The sequence below is a fragment of the Loxodonta africana genome, chromosome 12 (assembly GCF_030014295.1).
Source record: "Loxodonta africana isolate mLoxAfr1 chromosome 12, mLoxAfr1.hap2, whole genome shotgun sequence".
Taxonomy (NCBI): Eukaryota; Metazoa; Chordata; class Mammalia; order Proboscidea; family Elephantidae; genus Loxodonta; species Loxodonta africana.
This window is the reverse complement of record NC_087353.1, coordinates 74,425,513-74,442,039: the sequence shown is the minus strand read 5'-3', so window position 1 is coordinate 74,442,039 and position 16,527 is coordinate 74,425,513.

Sequence of the window (16,527 nt, the reverse complement as noted above, 5' to 3'; positions counted from 1 at the left end):
CTCCACCAATGGGACACCCACCCCGATGGATTGTTCTTTCCCAGGGATGCCCTATTGGGGGCAGGGGGCAGGGCCTGGAGCTGCAGTTCTCAGCCAGAGCCCAGGGCCAGTGTCTGGGGTTGTCAGAGTCCCTGGGATTTGTCATAACAAGGGGAAATGCTACTGACATCTAGGAGGTGGAAGCCAGGGATGCTGCTAAACACCCCACAATGCATAGGACAACCCTTCACAACAAAGAACTATCCAGCCCAAAATGCCAATGTTGCCAAGACTGAGAAACCTGGATCTATAGTGAGACCAGCCTTGTAAGTAAACCAGCTGCCGTTGAGTCAATTCCAGCTCCCGGCAGCCCCATGTATGTCAGAGTTGAATTGTGTTCCACAGGCAGGTCACCAGGCTTTTCTTCCGGGGTGCTCTGAGTGGGCTCAAGCCTCCAACCTTTCAGTTGCTACTGAGTCAATGCCAACTCATAGTGATACTGTAGGATGGAGTAGAACTGCCCCACAGAGTTTCCAAGGCTGTAATCTTTACAGAAGCAGACTGCCACATCTTTCCCCGAGTAGGTGTCTGGTGGGCTTGAACCACTGACCTTTCAGTTAGCAGCCAAGTGCTTAACCACTGGGCGACCAGGGCTCCTTTGCTCACAACAGGAGGGTACAAATGTGATGTGATGGGACTTAGTGGGGAATATGGGCTTGAAGTCTTTTGTCTCATGTAAGTTCATGCCCATCTCATCCTCTGGAATGAATCCTAAAGCAGCACACCCCTCCTAAATCCAAAAAGATGGCGCTACATTGACTGGTTATAGAATAACCCCTGATACCCTCCTACCCGGCCACAGGGTGGTTTGGTAGTATGTATCAAAAGACCTAAAAATGCACGTCCCTCTTGCCCTCAGCAATTCTATTTGAAGTGATACATACTAGAGCAAAACTCAGCTAACTGCATAAACGTGCACAGAGGAAGATGTCGCTGCCATGATGGTTATAAATGCAAAACTGGAAATTGCCTACATGCTATTAAAAGGGAATTGAGTACGGGTCGAGACATTCATATAACGAGACGTCGTTGCTGTTGTTAGCTGCCCTGGAGTTGACTCCGACTCATGGCAACCTTGTGTGCAACAAAACAAAACATCATTCGGTCTTGTGTCTTCCTCACAATTGCTGGCATTTTTGATTCTATCACTGGGGTCACTGTGCCAATCCATCTCAACAACAATCTCTCTCGTCCTTCCTTGTCCTATATTTCATTAAACATGATGTCCTCCTCTAGAGATTGATTCCTTCTGATGGTATGTCCTTAGCAAGTGAGTCAGTGTTGAGCTGTGATCCATAACGTTTTCCTCTGCTCATTTTCGGAAGTAGATAGCCTAGAAGCTCTGCTGAAACCTGTCCACCATAGCCAACTCTTCTGGCATCTGAATTACTACTGGTGGCTTAATAGCATCGTAGCAACATACGAACCATCATAATACAACCAACTGACAGATGGGTAGGCGGTAGAGTGATATGTTAGGCAGCCATTAAAAAGGATCCTGAATTCCCAGAGGTCACCTTTCAGCCAAATAATGAATTGGCCTAAAAAATAAACGATAAAACCTGTGAGAAATATGCTCCTTTAAATAGTCAACTATATGAGACCAAACAGCCAACATTTACCCAAAAGCAAAGATGAGAAGACAAGGAGGGGCAGGGAAACTGGGTGGATGGAAACGGGCCGGCGGGGGGGCGGTGGAATGGTGAGAGTGCTGACACATTGTGGAGGTAGTAACCAACGTGAAGGAACAATCTGTGTCTGAATTGTTGAATGGGAATCCAATTTGCTGTGTAAACTTTCACCTAAAACACACAAAACATTTTTAAATGATAATAAAACCCGTTGCTGTTGAGTCAATTCCGACTCATAGCGACCCTATAGGACAGAGTAGAATTGCCTCATAGGGTTTCCAAGGAGTACCTGGTGGATTCAAACTACCTGCCTTTTGGTTAGCAGCCATAGCTCTTAACCACTAGACCACCAGCATTTCCTAAAAATAATAATAATAAATAAACTGCACTGTTTTTTTTTTTTTTTTTTAAAGGATCATGAAGTTGTTCTTTGGATATTCACCCATTGCTGGGTCACATGGTAATTCTGTTTAACTTTTTGAGGAACCACCAAACTGTTTCCCAGAGCGGCTGCACCATTTCCCCACTAGCAATGTTTAAATTCTCCGCTAGCAATGTTCTAATTGTCCACATCCTCGCCAACACTTGTTATTTCCACTTTTCTGTTAATAGCCATTCTACCCACCCCATTACCCATTGCCATTGAGTTGATTCCAACTCATAGCGACCCTATAGGACAGAGTAGAACTGCCCCATAGTGTTTCCAAGGAGTGGCTGGTGGATTCGAACTGCTGACCTTTTGGTTGACAGCTGAGCTTTTACCCACCATGCCACCAAGGCTCCACTAGGAGCCATCCTAATGGGTATGAATTAGTTTTGTTGTATTTCCTGAATGACTAATAGGGTCGCTATGAGTTGGAATCGACTCAAGGGCAGTGGGTTTGGTTTTCTTGGTTTAATGACTAATAATGTTGAACATCTTTTCATGTGCTTATGGCTTGTCATTTTGTTTGTTTATTTTTATTGTGGTGAAAATATACATACCAAAACACTCACTTATTTTTTAATCCCACGGTCTCCACCTCACTTGGGTTACTCTTTCCTTCCCCCTTCCCCGTCGCCTTTGGGATTATTTCTCCACTAATCACCCTTCGTACACTGCTCAGGAGAGCCCAGGATGGCACCAATTCCTGGGCCAGTGGGCTCGACAGCAGCGAGTTTTTTGTTTTTTTTTTTTTACTATGTGCCAGGCCGTATGCTAAGCACGTTACGTGTACCATCTCATTCTTAAAAATGTTTATTGTACAAAATTTCAAACATGCAAAACAGTAGCAAGAATAGTTCAGGCCCACACTTTCTTATCTATAATTCTAAAATTCAAAAAGCTCTGACATCCAGAAGTTTTTCATACATTTGGTACTAAAGCTCATTTAGTAGCAAAACCTGACCTGAATTAATATGAAATTATTTACGTTTTTTTATTTAACTACTTAGTGTGAATATTTAAACATATCATTGCAGACATAATAATATGTTTGATGATGCCCCAGACCCCACTAACGGTGCTGTGTGATATACAGCATATACACCTGAATGGTCACTATGAGTCGGAATCGACTTGATGGCAACGGGTTTGGTTTTTTCAGTTTAGATAAGTCAGCCAGTGGCCTTATTTGGAAAAGGGGCCTTGCAAACATAATTAAGTTAACCTTTCAAGATCCTATTATTTTCTGCTCTGAATTTTTTATTGATACCATATATTTTCAGTAGTGGCATGCATGCTGATTGAGTGTGTTTGAAGTTTTGGTTGGTAATATAGAGTCTGAGAAATATTATGTGAAAAAACATGATTTTGGGGAACCTATCTGGCCCACCGGTCTTGAATAGCAGGCTTTATTGTGGGGTGCCTTCCATTTGGGTACATGGGGCACTCTGGTTTTGCCTAATACCACAGTTGTTTTGCTTCAATGAACATTTCTTTCACCATTACACAAGTCCCCACTGGAGGGAAGCAAATACTTTCAGTGGGAAACCGTGCTCCCAAAGAACCCCAGAGGCGTAAAAAGTGGGTGGGATACTGTACAAAAGGGCTGAGGATCTTGAGATGAAAAGGTCATCCTAGATCATGTGGCTGGGCCTTAAATCTAATGACTTGTGTCCTGCAAAGGACCTCTTTAAAGTGTTGAAAAGTAAAGATGTCACCTTGAGGACTTAGGCGCACCTTACCCAAGCCATGGTATTTTCAATTGCATCATATTCATGTGAAAGCTGGACAATGAATAAGGATGACCGAAGAATTGACACATTTGAATTGTGGTGTTGGCAAAGAATATTGAGTATACCATGGACTGCCAAAAGAACAAACAAATCTGACTTGGAAGAAGTACAACCAGAATGCTCCTTAGAAGCGAGGATGATGAGACTGCATCTTACACACTTTGGACATGTTGTCAGGAGGGATCAGTCCCTGGAGAGGAACATCATGCTTGGTAAAGTACAAGGTCAGCGGAAAAGAGGAAAACCCTCAACGAGGTGGATTGACATGGTGGCCGCAACAATGGGCTCAGGCATAACAACGATTGTAAGGATGGTGAAGGACCAGGCAGTGTTTCATTCTGTTGTGCATAGGGTCGCTATGAGTCGGAGCCAACTCGACGGCACCTAACAACAACAACAAAAGAGATACAGAGGGAAGACACAAAGACAGAAGAGGAGGAGGCCGCATGAAGACTGAGGAGAGAGCAGAGTGATGCTGCCACAATCCAAGGAATGCTGACTCTTGGCCTTTGGATGTCTGGCCTCTAGAACTAGAAGATAATGCATTTCTATTCCTTTAGGCCCCCAGATCGTGATAATTTGTTGTGGCAGCTACAGGAAACTAATTCAGACTGAGAGAGAATGACAGAGAGAGAGGTAGAAATATATAGAGAGAGAAAGAGACATAAGCTGAACCCCTTCAAAGTACTAACAGGCCTCATGAAGCTTCACGCCTAAGCCCTGCAGTGTCTGCTTCTCATTTAACTTTCCCAGAACCCTGGGAGATACCTTACTGTGCCCATTTCTGAGGCCAGGAAACGGAGCACATGGACAGAATTCCCAGCTTCATTTCTTTCCTCTCCTGGCGTCAGACTCAAAGCAAAGGGAGGGTGCCTGTATAAGGCAGCATTCTAGAAAGAGAATATAGGGAACGAAGGGATGTCAGAAGCTTCTGTGGGAGCCCCACACTTAGGATTCGCGGCAGGGAAGCATTCAGTGCTAACAAGGACACTCGGCTTTCCAGCCATGTTCCCTGACTGTGGGAACAGAGCCCAGTCCATGCCCCGGTGCCTTATCCTTCCTGCCCCATGTCGCCCCTGCCAGCCAGGGCCAGTCAATGAGATGACAGAGCTGGCATGGCTGCCTCCTCTGCAGGGATGCCCGTGTTTGTCTGAGCAAGATGACACAGGCAAACTCTGCTAATGGGTCAGCGCAGGGAGCGGGAGCTGGCTGGGGAGCTAAAGAGATCGTAAATTGGAGAGGAATTAGACAATCAGATGGTGGAAGCAGGACACAAGCCAGCCACCGACTGGAGTTTTTGCCATAACTCGGGGAAAGCAGAGCCTTTTCCCCAGGAAGAGGTCATCTGAAGAACAAACCAAAAAAGGATGCTCGTTTAGAGGGGAGAATTTATGGCTCTATCAGCAAGTGCCCCACAGGCAGAGAATGGGCTGGCGGTATCGTCTGCCTTTCAGCCCAGAAGAGAGGCTCCCTTGGCCAAGAGAGCCTTCTGGCACTTTCAAGGAGAGACCCAGGAAAAGCTTGCTAAGAGGTAGTGTGCAAGGTGCCTGGGGATCAAGTTGGAACAAGCCGGGAGGAGGCCAGCAAGCAGGTTCTTCCTTCACACCTCCCAACCTCACCAGAGAAACATGTTGGTTTATGTAAGGAAGTTCAAACAATTTCACCTAATAAAAGGATACTGCTGTTAACAAAAACAAAAAAAATGGTTTGGAAACATCTGCTGTATTGTCCTTCCGCGAAGACACTGCATTCCACAACAAGATTCATCCGGTAATGATAAATTACCACTCCGGAGCAAGCCCTGGTGGCACAGTGGTGAAGAGCTCGGCTGCTGACTAAAAGATCGGCAGTTCAAATCCACCAGCTGCTCCTTGGAAACCCTATGGGCAGTTCTACCATGTCCAATAGGGTTGCTATGAGTCAGAATTGACTCGATAGCAGTGGATTATGGAGCAAGCATATGGGAGCCTTGATGGCACAATGGGTAAGTGCTTGGCTGCTAACCAAAAGGTAGGTGGTTCAAACACACCCAGCAGTGTGATAGAAGAAAGGCCTGCCAATCTGCTTCCATAAAGATTACAGCCTAGAAAACCCTATGGGACAGTTCTACTTTGTCATATGGGGATGCTATGAGTAGAAATCAACTTGAAGTTACCCAACAACAACAATGGAACAGGCACGGTGCCAGATGCTGATGGTAGGTATGAGCAAAACAAGCATGACCCTAAACCTCTTGGAGTTTACAGTCTCCCAGGGGGTGCCATGAGTTGGAGCTGACTCAACGGCAGCTATCATCAACAACAACAAAGATAGAATCACATCATGCATATCATTTTAGAGCTTCCTTTTTTCACTCAACATTATATTTCAAGATCTGTCCGCGCTGACACAAATCTAGCTCATTTTTGTTAACTGCTGTATAGTATTGCATTGTGTGAATATACAATAATTTATCTAGCCCCTCTATGATGGTTAGTGTTGGGTGTCAATGTGGCAAGGCTATGATTCTCAGTAGTTTGGCAGACACTATGTAATCACCTTCCATTTTGTGATCTGATGTGAGCAGTCAATCAGCTGAAAGGGGAGTTTCCTTGGGGATGTGACCTGCTTCTAGTATATAAATGGATGTTCTAGCAAAGCTCTCTTGCTTTCTCTCGATCCTGCACTCTTCTCATTGCCTGACCTCCAGTCTTTGGAATGTGAGCCTGCGGAAGTCTTCAGCCTGCCACCAGACCTGCAGATTTTGGATTCGCCACCCCCTCAACCCCATGAGCCAGCAGAGGCCTCCAGCCTGCTGCCTGACCTGCAGATTTTGGGTTTGTCCCTGCAACCATGTGAGCCAGCAGAAGTCTTCAGCCTGCCATCTGAACCACGAATTTGGGACTTGCCAGCCCCCACAATTGTGTGAGCCATTTCCTTGAAATAAATCTTTTTCTAGGTATTTATATATACATTTCTCTAGGTATTTATATATACGTTTTGCTCCTCTAGAGAACCCAGACTAAGACACCCTCCTGGCAGACGTTTAGATTGTTCCTAGTCCTTCAGTATTATGAACACTGCTACGATGGCTGCCTTTGAGCATGTTCTTCATGAACGTGTATGTGAGTTTCTAAGCTAACACTGGCTGTGTATCTAGAAGTGCCGTCGACTGCATCTTCACTTGACCACATCTTGCCAAATTGCTCTCCACAGTAGTTGCACCCATTTCCACTCCTATCAGCAATGTGATTTAAAGGGTTAAACTTGGATCCTTTCTGCCTGGAATAACTGTGTCCCAAGGCTCTATCCTCATCACTTCTTTGTGAGAGAGAGCTGGGGTTCGCAGTTAGAGAGACCTGAAGCTCAGGGAGCTTAGAAACTGGCTCTGGTTGCCAGGCTCTTTGGGTTAGAATCAGAGCGTCCTGTGTTCCTATCCGATATGCTGACCTTTATTCTAGTGGCTTCTCAGCTGTGCTCCTTGGAATAACACAGTTGTGACATTGTCAGGGTTAGGGGAGGGGGTTGTAAGAAAGAAGGAGGAAACAGAAGGTGACCAGGCAGAACTTGAGGCTTTTTCTCCTTGTATTGGCCCCAGCAGGTCTGTCCTAGCCTGTCCATGTGCCAAGAAAGATTTCATTTGGGGATGGATCCACTGTTTCTAAAAAACGGGGATGGGGTCAAAAAACTATTGTTTTAAAACATATGGGTTACAAAAAAATTATATATATATGTATATATAAAACTTCTACAATGTAACAACATAGAGACAAACAAACCAATCAAAAATGTGCAAAGGCATAAAACAAAATGAGGCTAAAGGGGCACACCAGCCCAGGGGCAAGGATGAGAAGGCAGGAGAGGACAGGAAAGCTGGTAGTAGGGAACCCAGGGTTGAGAAGGGAGAATGTCGACGTGTTGTGGAGTTGGTAACCAATGTCATGAAACAATATGTGTGGTAATTGTTTAATGAAAAGCTAGTTTGTTCTGTAAGCCTTCATCTAAAGTACAATAATAAAAAAAGGAAAAAAAAAATTCATTGTTGGCCTTTGGGGGTGGGGAGTGGGCAAAGGACATGAACAGACATTTCACCAAAGAGGACATTCGAATGGCCAAATAGCACATGAAAAGATGCTCAGTGTCATTAGCCATCAAAAAAAAAAAAACAGATGCAAATCAAAACCACAACGAGATACCACATTATTCCCACTAAGATGGCTAAGATAAAAAACAAACAAACAGAAAATAACAAATGTTAGCTCACATTTGTGGAGAAATCGGAACCTTTATCTATTGTTGGTAGGAATGCAAAACGGTATAGCCACTGTGGAAAATGGTTTCGTGCTTCCTCAGAAAGTTAAACATGGAACCACCATATGACCCAGCAATTCCGCTCTTAGGTATATACCTCAGATACTTGAAAACAATGACACAAAAAGACACATGTATTGCAATGTTCATTGCAGTACTATTCACAATAGCCAAAAGGTGGAAACAACCTAAGGGTCTATCAACAAGTGAACAGATAAACAACATACGTACAATGGAATACTACTCAGCCATAAAGAGAAATAAAGTCCTGAAGCATGCTACGGCATGGATAGACCTTGAAAACATTATGCTGAGTGAAATAAGTCAATCACAAAAGGACAACTATTGTATGATCTCACTTCTATGAAATAACACAGATAACAATAATAGGATGGGAGAAGAAGGGGAAGACATTGTTTAGGAAGCAGTGAATTTTTGTTTCTATTGATGGGAAATTTGGCAACAGTTATGCGTGATGGTTGTACAACATGCTTATGTCATTGATATCACTAAATTGTATACCCGAAAGATGGTAATTGGCAAATGTTGTGTTATATATACTTTTACAACAATAAAAAGGAAAAATATATAATTAAAAAAAAAGTGTAGGATAGAAAATTTTGCACGGATATTGGTGATAGTGGCACAATGTGACTGAGGTAAGTTCGTGTTATTGAGTTGTAAGAAAAATCAACACATAAACAAAGTAACCTGTGATACAAGTGCTACTGGTGAGACAATTACAGGGGAGTATGCGGAGAACAGGTTTTCATTATTTTATATTTACCTACTAGTTATATATTGGAGCTCTGGTGGCACAGCAGTTAAGAGTTTAGCTGCTACACAAAAGGTCAACAGCTGGAATCCACCAGCCACTCCTTGGGAACCTTGTGGGGCAGTTCTACTCTGTCCAGTAGGATTGCTATGAGTTGAAATCAACACGATGACAACGGATTACTTGTCCATTTATTCATATATAGAAAACATATAACTAGAAATCAACATTATGATTCCTTGGATATTCTTTTTAGGATGAAGCTATGTTTACAAAAATGGATCAATTTAAAGAAAAAAAATTATGAAAATACAGGCAATCCCTGTAAGAAAGTAAGTACAGAGAGTAGATGAATATAGCAGAAATCTTGAAACCAAACTCAAAACCTTTTGCCATGGGATCGATTCTGCCTCATGGTGACCCTATGTGTTACAGAGTAGAACTGAGCTCCGTAGGGTTTTCTTGGCTGTAATCTGCATAGAAGCAGATCACCAGGCCCTTCTTTCTCAGTGCCACTGGGTAGGTTCAAGCTGCCAACCTTTAGGTTAGTAGCTGAGAGCAAAATCTTGAAACAAATAAATAAAATTCAGGAACACTTCTTTAGGCTAGAGGTGTTTCTCTCACACACACATACACACACACCCCTTATACATACAGAATGAGTCCAATCCTACCTCACAGGGGTGTTCTTGTCCCAGCAGGTAACCCCTTCAGGCACCTGTTTACACAGCACAGGTAGATTGTCATTCCAGCAGCTTGCATATCTGGGGAGTCCATTATTCTAAATCTGTGCAAAACCATTTTTACCAAGGAGTGCGTACGTCAGTACTTACGCTTTAAACCCAGCTGCAGGCTGAAAGAGGGGAAACATAATTTCATTCAAAAACACAGTGCTTTCCTCTAACTTAAGCCTCACTCATGCACACAGTGTGTTTCGTAGGTCTCTAAACTCCTGAGTTTTCACACCATTCTCTCCCTTGTGAATTCACAGAGCCAAAAAAAAAAAAACTGAAGCTTTTGAATCACAGCAGAATGAACTGCACGTGCGAAAGCGACAGGCAGAAAAGAGATGGGTATGTTCAGTGACCTAAGAGATGATGGTTGGAGTGTCATAGGGCTTCGTGGCAAATGAGATAAGGCTGGGGAGGTCAGCAGTGGCCAGCTGTATGGGGCATTGAATGCCACCTTCAGGATTTTGAAAGCAATGAGAAGGTCATTAAAGGGAAAATGGGTGGTGCCAGGGGATAGGATGATGAGATTTGACTTTTAGGTTAAAAACAGAAGTCCTTCCACCGTCACCATGTCTTCCTGAAGATGGGAATTTTGGTGTTAGGGGACTGGGTCACTTGAGTGGATGCAGTCGCTGGTTGGAGAACTGGGAGTGAAGGAGGTGCTCAGTGGGATGGTGGTCCAGATTGAATTGTGTTCCCCCAAAATATGCTTTGGAATCCTAACCCCTATACCTGTGGAAGGAGCCCTGGTGGCGCAGTGTTTAAGTGCTTGGCTGCTAACCAAAAGGTTGGCAGTTTGAACCTACCAGCTGCTCTTCAGGAGAAAGACGTGGCAGTCTGCTGCCCTAAAGGTTGTTGTTGTTGTTAGGTGCCATTGAGTAGGTTCCAACTCATAGCAATCCCACATATAACAGAACGAAACACTGCCCGGTCCTGCACCATCCTCACAATCATTGCTACGTCTGAGCCTATTGTTGGAACCACTGTGTCAGTTCATCTCCTTGAGAGCTCTTTTTCACTGACCCTCTATTTTACCAAGCATAATGTGCTTCTCCAGGGACTGGTCCCTCCTGATAACATGTCCAAAGTACGTGAGATGAAGTCTGTCCATTCTCACTGCTAAGGAGCATTCTGGCTGTACTTCTTCCGAGGCAGATTTGTTTGTTCTTCTGACAGTCCATGGAATATTCAATATTCTTCACTATACCATAAGTCAGAAGCATCAATTCTTCTTTGGTTTTCCTTGTTCATTGTCCACCTTTCACATGCCTATGAGGGGATAGAAAATACCATGACTTGGGTGAGGCACGCCTTAGTCTTCAGGGTGACATCTTTGCTTTTTAACGCTTCAAAGAGGTCTTTTGCAGCAGATTTGCCCGATGCAATACATCGTTGGATTTCTTGACTGCTGCTTCCGTGGGTGTTGATTGTGGATCCAAGTAAAATGAAATCCTTGATAATTTCAATCTTTTCTCTGTTTACCATAATGTTGCTTATTGGTCCAGTCGTGAAGATTTTTGTTTTCTTTATGTTGAGGTGCAATCCATACTGAAGGCTGTAGCCTTTGATGTTCATCAGTAAGTGCTTCAAGTCCTTTTCGCTTTCAGCAGGCAAGGTTGTGCCATCTGTATATCGAAGGTTGTTGATAAGTCTTCCTCCAATGCTGATGCCATGTTCTTCTTCATATAGTCTAGCTTCTTGGATTATTTGTTCGGCATACAGACTGAATAAGTATGGGGAAAGAACACAATCCTGATGCACAACTTTCCTGATTTTAAACCACGCAGTATCCCCTTGTTCTGTTCGAACCACTGCCTTTTGGTCTATGTACAGGTTCCTCATGAGCACAATTAAGTGTTCTGGAATTCCTGTTCTTAGCAATGTTATGCGTAATTTGTTATGATCCACACAGTCAAGTGCCTTTGCATAGTCAATAAAACACAGGTAAACATCTTTCTGGTATTCTCTGCTTTCAGCCAAGATCCATCTGACATCAGCAATGATATTCCTTATTCTAAGTCCTCGTCTGAATCTGGCTTGAATTTCTGGCAATTATCTGTTGATGTACAGCCTTGGAAACCCCATGGGGCAGTTGTACTCTGTCCTATGGTGTCACTATGAATCGGAATTGACTCCACAGCAACTTTTTTTTCTTTTTCTTTTTTGGTATTCCTGTGGATGTGATCCTGTTTGGAAATAGTGTTTATTTGTTATGTTAATTAGAGTTATAAAAAGCTTAAAATAGACACAGAGATGTGCTCACACAGAGGAAGACAGATGCCATGTGTGGACTGTCTACAGACCAAGGAACTAAGGAACCTCTGGGCCACCTATAAGAAAGGAATAGACATGGCAGAGAACCTGGTTCAGATTTATACGCTCCAGAACTGTGAGAAAATAGATGTCTGTTCTTTAAAGCTGCACACTTGTGGTATTTCTGTTACAGCAGCACTAGGAAACTAAGGCGGATGATGGGGAAAAAATAAGACCTGAGATACAGAGTCTGGCCTAGTTGAAGACTCAATTTCTTCCTTGTTCTTTTTTCCTTACAGACACAATACTCACCTCTCTTTCCTGTGTGTGGGTGTATGTGTAGATTATTGTACCTTCTTGGCTACTTTCTAGTTGGCTAACCTTGAGAAACTCATGTGATCTAGACTCGGTTTCCTCATCTGTAAAATGGGAGCAGTCATCTCTGCCTCAGAAGATTGCTGTGTGAGAATTAAATTGGGTGAAACATGTAACCAACAGCCATCACACCAACACACACACACACACACACCGCTATACACTTCAAGGTCCCCTGCCTCTACATGCTGGCTGCTAAGTGTTTGTGGTACCCAGCCTAGCAGCATCAGCATCACCTGGAGGCACATTAAAAATCCAGGCCCCACCCCAGACCATTGAATCAGGATCTGGAGTGGCCAGGGGTGTCTGGGGATGTCAAAAACCTAAATTTGGGAATAGATATGATTCTAATTGGGCACTGTCAACCTGTAGGTATCAGGAAGGCACTTTGAAGAGGGGATAATGAAAGCAGGTTATATAGGCGTGTTCAGGCAGGGTAGTCTCCCGTGGGTCATTATAATTCTCCAGAAAGAGCCCAATGCCTAAGGCAAAACCATCTCCGCTAAACTGCTTACTAGGCTATTGTTTGGTTTGTGGGTGACTTCAAGAAAACAGTTCCTAAAAGGCTGAAAGTTCAAAAGAAAGCCTAAGGACAAATGGCCTGGGTGGGGCACCCCAACTCCATGGACCCAGAAATCTGGATTCCAGGAGAATTAAAGTGGTTTCTCAGGGGTAAGAGGTGGCCTCATTCTGTTCCTGAGTGGGTCCACACCGTGGCTGTTTCTCTAATGTCACCTGGCTTGTACCCACTGCTCTTATCCCAGCAGTCAGAATATGCTTCTTTTATCCCAGGTCACCCCATCCCGCACACACAGAGGGACATGGGAATCTCAGTGTGCTGATGGCCCTGCAGCTCTCGCAGAGAGTGGACACGGACGCACACTTTATAGTTGCCCCACCTGTACCACTGGTATGAGGCAGGTGTCTTTGCAGAAAACCAGAATGAATTACAGCTTGGGTGGGGCTAGACTGTTAAATATAAAAAGGGAAACCAGTTATGCGCTTTACTAGGGCTGGGAGTGGGGAGGGAGGAAGCAAGAGCCCATTAACCAGTAAGCAAGGTATGCACAGGCTTCATTGTGTTTACTTACTAATCTGCAGTGCACAATTTCACATGGGATTGTAAGTAAACACAATGAAGCCAGTGCCTACCTTGCTTGTTTGGTAATCCATCCCTAGGTGGGGGACTTAAGGTCACATGCAATGTTTTGTGGTCTTGAAGTCTGCCCTTCTACCCTCTTCAGAGATACAGCTTTCTCTTCAGTCTTCAATGTGCACCTATACCGGCCCCCACACATCTTTGGGAAACCCACCCACAAGGTTGTCCCCAGGTGGTGCCAGTGATTAACACTTGCTGCTAAATGAAAGGTTGGAGGTTTGAGTCTACTCAGAGGCACCTCGGAAGAAAGGCCTGGTGATCTGAAAAAACAGCCACTGAAACCCCTAAGGCCACAGTTCTACTCTGACATACATGGGCTCACTATGAGTTGGAATCGACTCAACTGCAACTGGTTTGGTTTTTGGTTTAACCCAGCACAGGACATCAAGAGCCCGGGGGGCGGGGGGGCCTGAGGTTGCATTGTGGCTCATCCACGTGCCCCCCGTGGGACTTTGGTCCAGTCATTTCACTTCTACTTCTTTAAGTAAAATGGGGATGGATATGGATGATAACGTCGGTGTCTTAGGGTCGTTGTGAGGAGGGAATGAGGACAGATCTTCCAACTCTTTGCCAGTGGTTCTCAGCCCACACTGCTCAGTAAAGTCACCTGAGCAGAGTTCCAAAGGCTACTGATGCCCAGATTCTCACAGACCAGTTAAATCAGTCTCTGGGATGCAGCCCAGGTTTAGCTTTTTTTTTTTTAATCTATAGGAAAAAATTCAAATGTACACAAAAGTAATATAGCTCCCATATACCCATCACTCCACCCAGAAAACCAAACCAGTTGATTCTGACTCATGGTAACCCCACGGTTACAGGTAGAACTGAGCCCCATTGGATTTTTTGGCTGAATCTTTACAGAAGCAGATTGCCAGGCCTTTCTCCTGCAGAGACACCGGGTGGGTTCAAACCACCTCCATTTAAGTTAGCAGTTGAGCGCAAATTGCTTATCCTACACCTGTCGCCTAGATTCAACATTTATCAAGATTGTTATCACTGGAATATATTTTTTGAAGGCCAAAAGATCACAGCCTTGAAAACTCTGTGGAACAGTTTTGCTCTGCACACAGGGGGTTGCCATGAGTTGGAATCGACCTGGCAGCAACTAACAACAACAAAGAATTATTGGGATAGCACACTGGCACACGGTACTTGTTCAATAAATGTTGTTGTTGTTAGGTGCCGTCCAGTCATTTCCGACTTATAGTGACCCTATGTACCACAAAACGAAACACTGCCTGGTCCTGTGCCACGCCCACAATCATTGTTGTGCTTGAGCCCACTGCTGCAGCCACTGTGTCAGTCCATCTCGTTGAAGGTCTCCTCTTTTTCACTGACCCTCTACCAAGCGTGATGTCCTTCTCCAGGGACTGATCCCTTCTGAAAATATGTCCAAAGTATGTAAGACACAGTCTCACCATCCTTGCTTAGAAGGAGCATTCTGGTTGTGCTTCTTCTAAGATAGATTTGTTTGTTCTTTTGGCAGTCCATGGTGTATTCAATATTCTTCACCAACACCACAATTCAAAGGCGTCAATTCTTCTCCGGTCTTCCTTTTTCATTGTCTAGCTTTCGCATGCATATGATGCCATTGAAAATACCATGGCTTGGGTCAGCCATACCTTAGTCTTGAAGGTGACATCTTTACTTTTCAACACCTTAAAGAGGTCCTTTGCAGCAGCTTTGCCCAATCAGTGCATCTTTTGATTTCTTGACTGCTGTTTACATGGCTGTTGATTGTGGATCCAAGTAAAATGAAATCCTTGACAACTTCAATCTTTCTCCATTTATCGTGATGTTGCTTAATGGTCCACTTGTGAGGATTTTTGTTTTCTTTATGTTGAAGTGTAATCCATACTGAAGGCTATTGCCTTTGATCTTCATCAGTGCTTCAAGTTCTCTTCTCTTTCTGCAAGCAAGGTTGTGTCCTTCATATCAAAAGTTGTTAATGAGTCTTCCTTCAATCCTGATGCCCCATTCTTCATACAGTCCAGCTTCTCAGATTATTTCCTCAGCATACAGATTGAATAGGTATGGTGAAAGGCTACAACCCTGATGCATACCTTTCCTGACTTTAAACCACGCAGTATCTCCTCATTCTGTCCAAACAACTACCTCTTGTTCTACGTACAGGTTCCTCATGAGCACAATAAAGTGTTCTGGAATTCCCATTTTTTGCAATGTTATCTAACACGCAATTCCCCACAGTACGAAAAACTGAAAGACATGTGGGGGCAATAAATGTTAGCTTTTATTATTACTTTTATTCTCCTTCTAATTATGAATCAGTTGCCTACATGCCTTGATTTTGTGAGGGATGCTCTGAATGGTGCTTAGAAGTGCAAAATCAAGGTGTCTGCCCAGCCATACTCTCTCTGAAGTCTCTAGAGAAGGATCTGCCCTTTCTCTCCTAGTTTCCAGTAGCCCCAGGCATTCCTTGGCTTGTGGCAGCATCACTCCAGTCTCTGCCTCTGTCTTCATGTGACCATTTTCTCTGTGTGTCTCCTCTACTATTCTTATAAGGATACTAGTCATAAGAGATTAGGGCCCCCCAATGACCTCATGTATTACAGCTCAACAAAACAAAAACAAAAATCCTCACAAATGGACCAATAAGCAACATCATGATAAACAGAGAAATGACTGAAGTTAAGGATTTCACTTTACTTGAATCCACAATCAACACCCATGGAAGCAGCAGTCAAGAAATCAAACAATGTATTGTATTGGGCAAATCTGCTGCAAAAGACCTCTTTCAAATGTTAAAAAGCAAAGATGTCACTTTAATGACTAAGGTAGGCCTGACCCAAGCCATGGTGTTTTCAATCATCTCATATGCATGCACAAACTAGACAATGAATAAGGAAGATCAAAGAAGAATTGATGCCTCTGAATTATTATGTTGGTGAAGAATATTGAATATGCCATGGACTGCCAGAAGAATGAACAAATCTGCTTCGAAGTACAGCCAGAATGTTCCTTAGACGTGAGTATGGTGAGAGAACTTCCGGCCAACAGGGCACCATAGACAGAAGCACCATGCCCTCCCTCCACAGC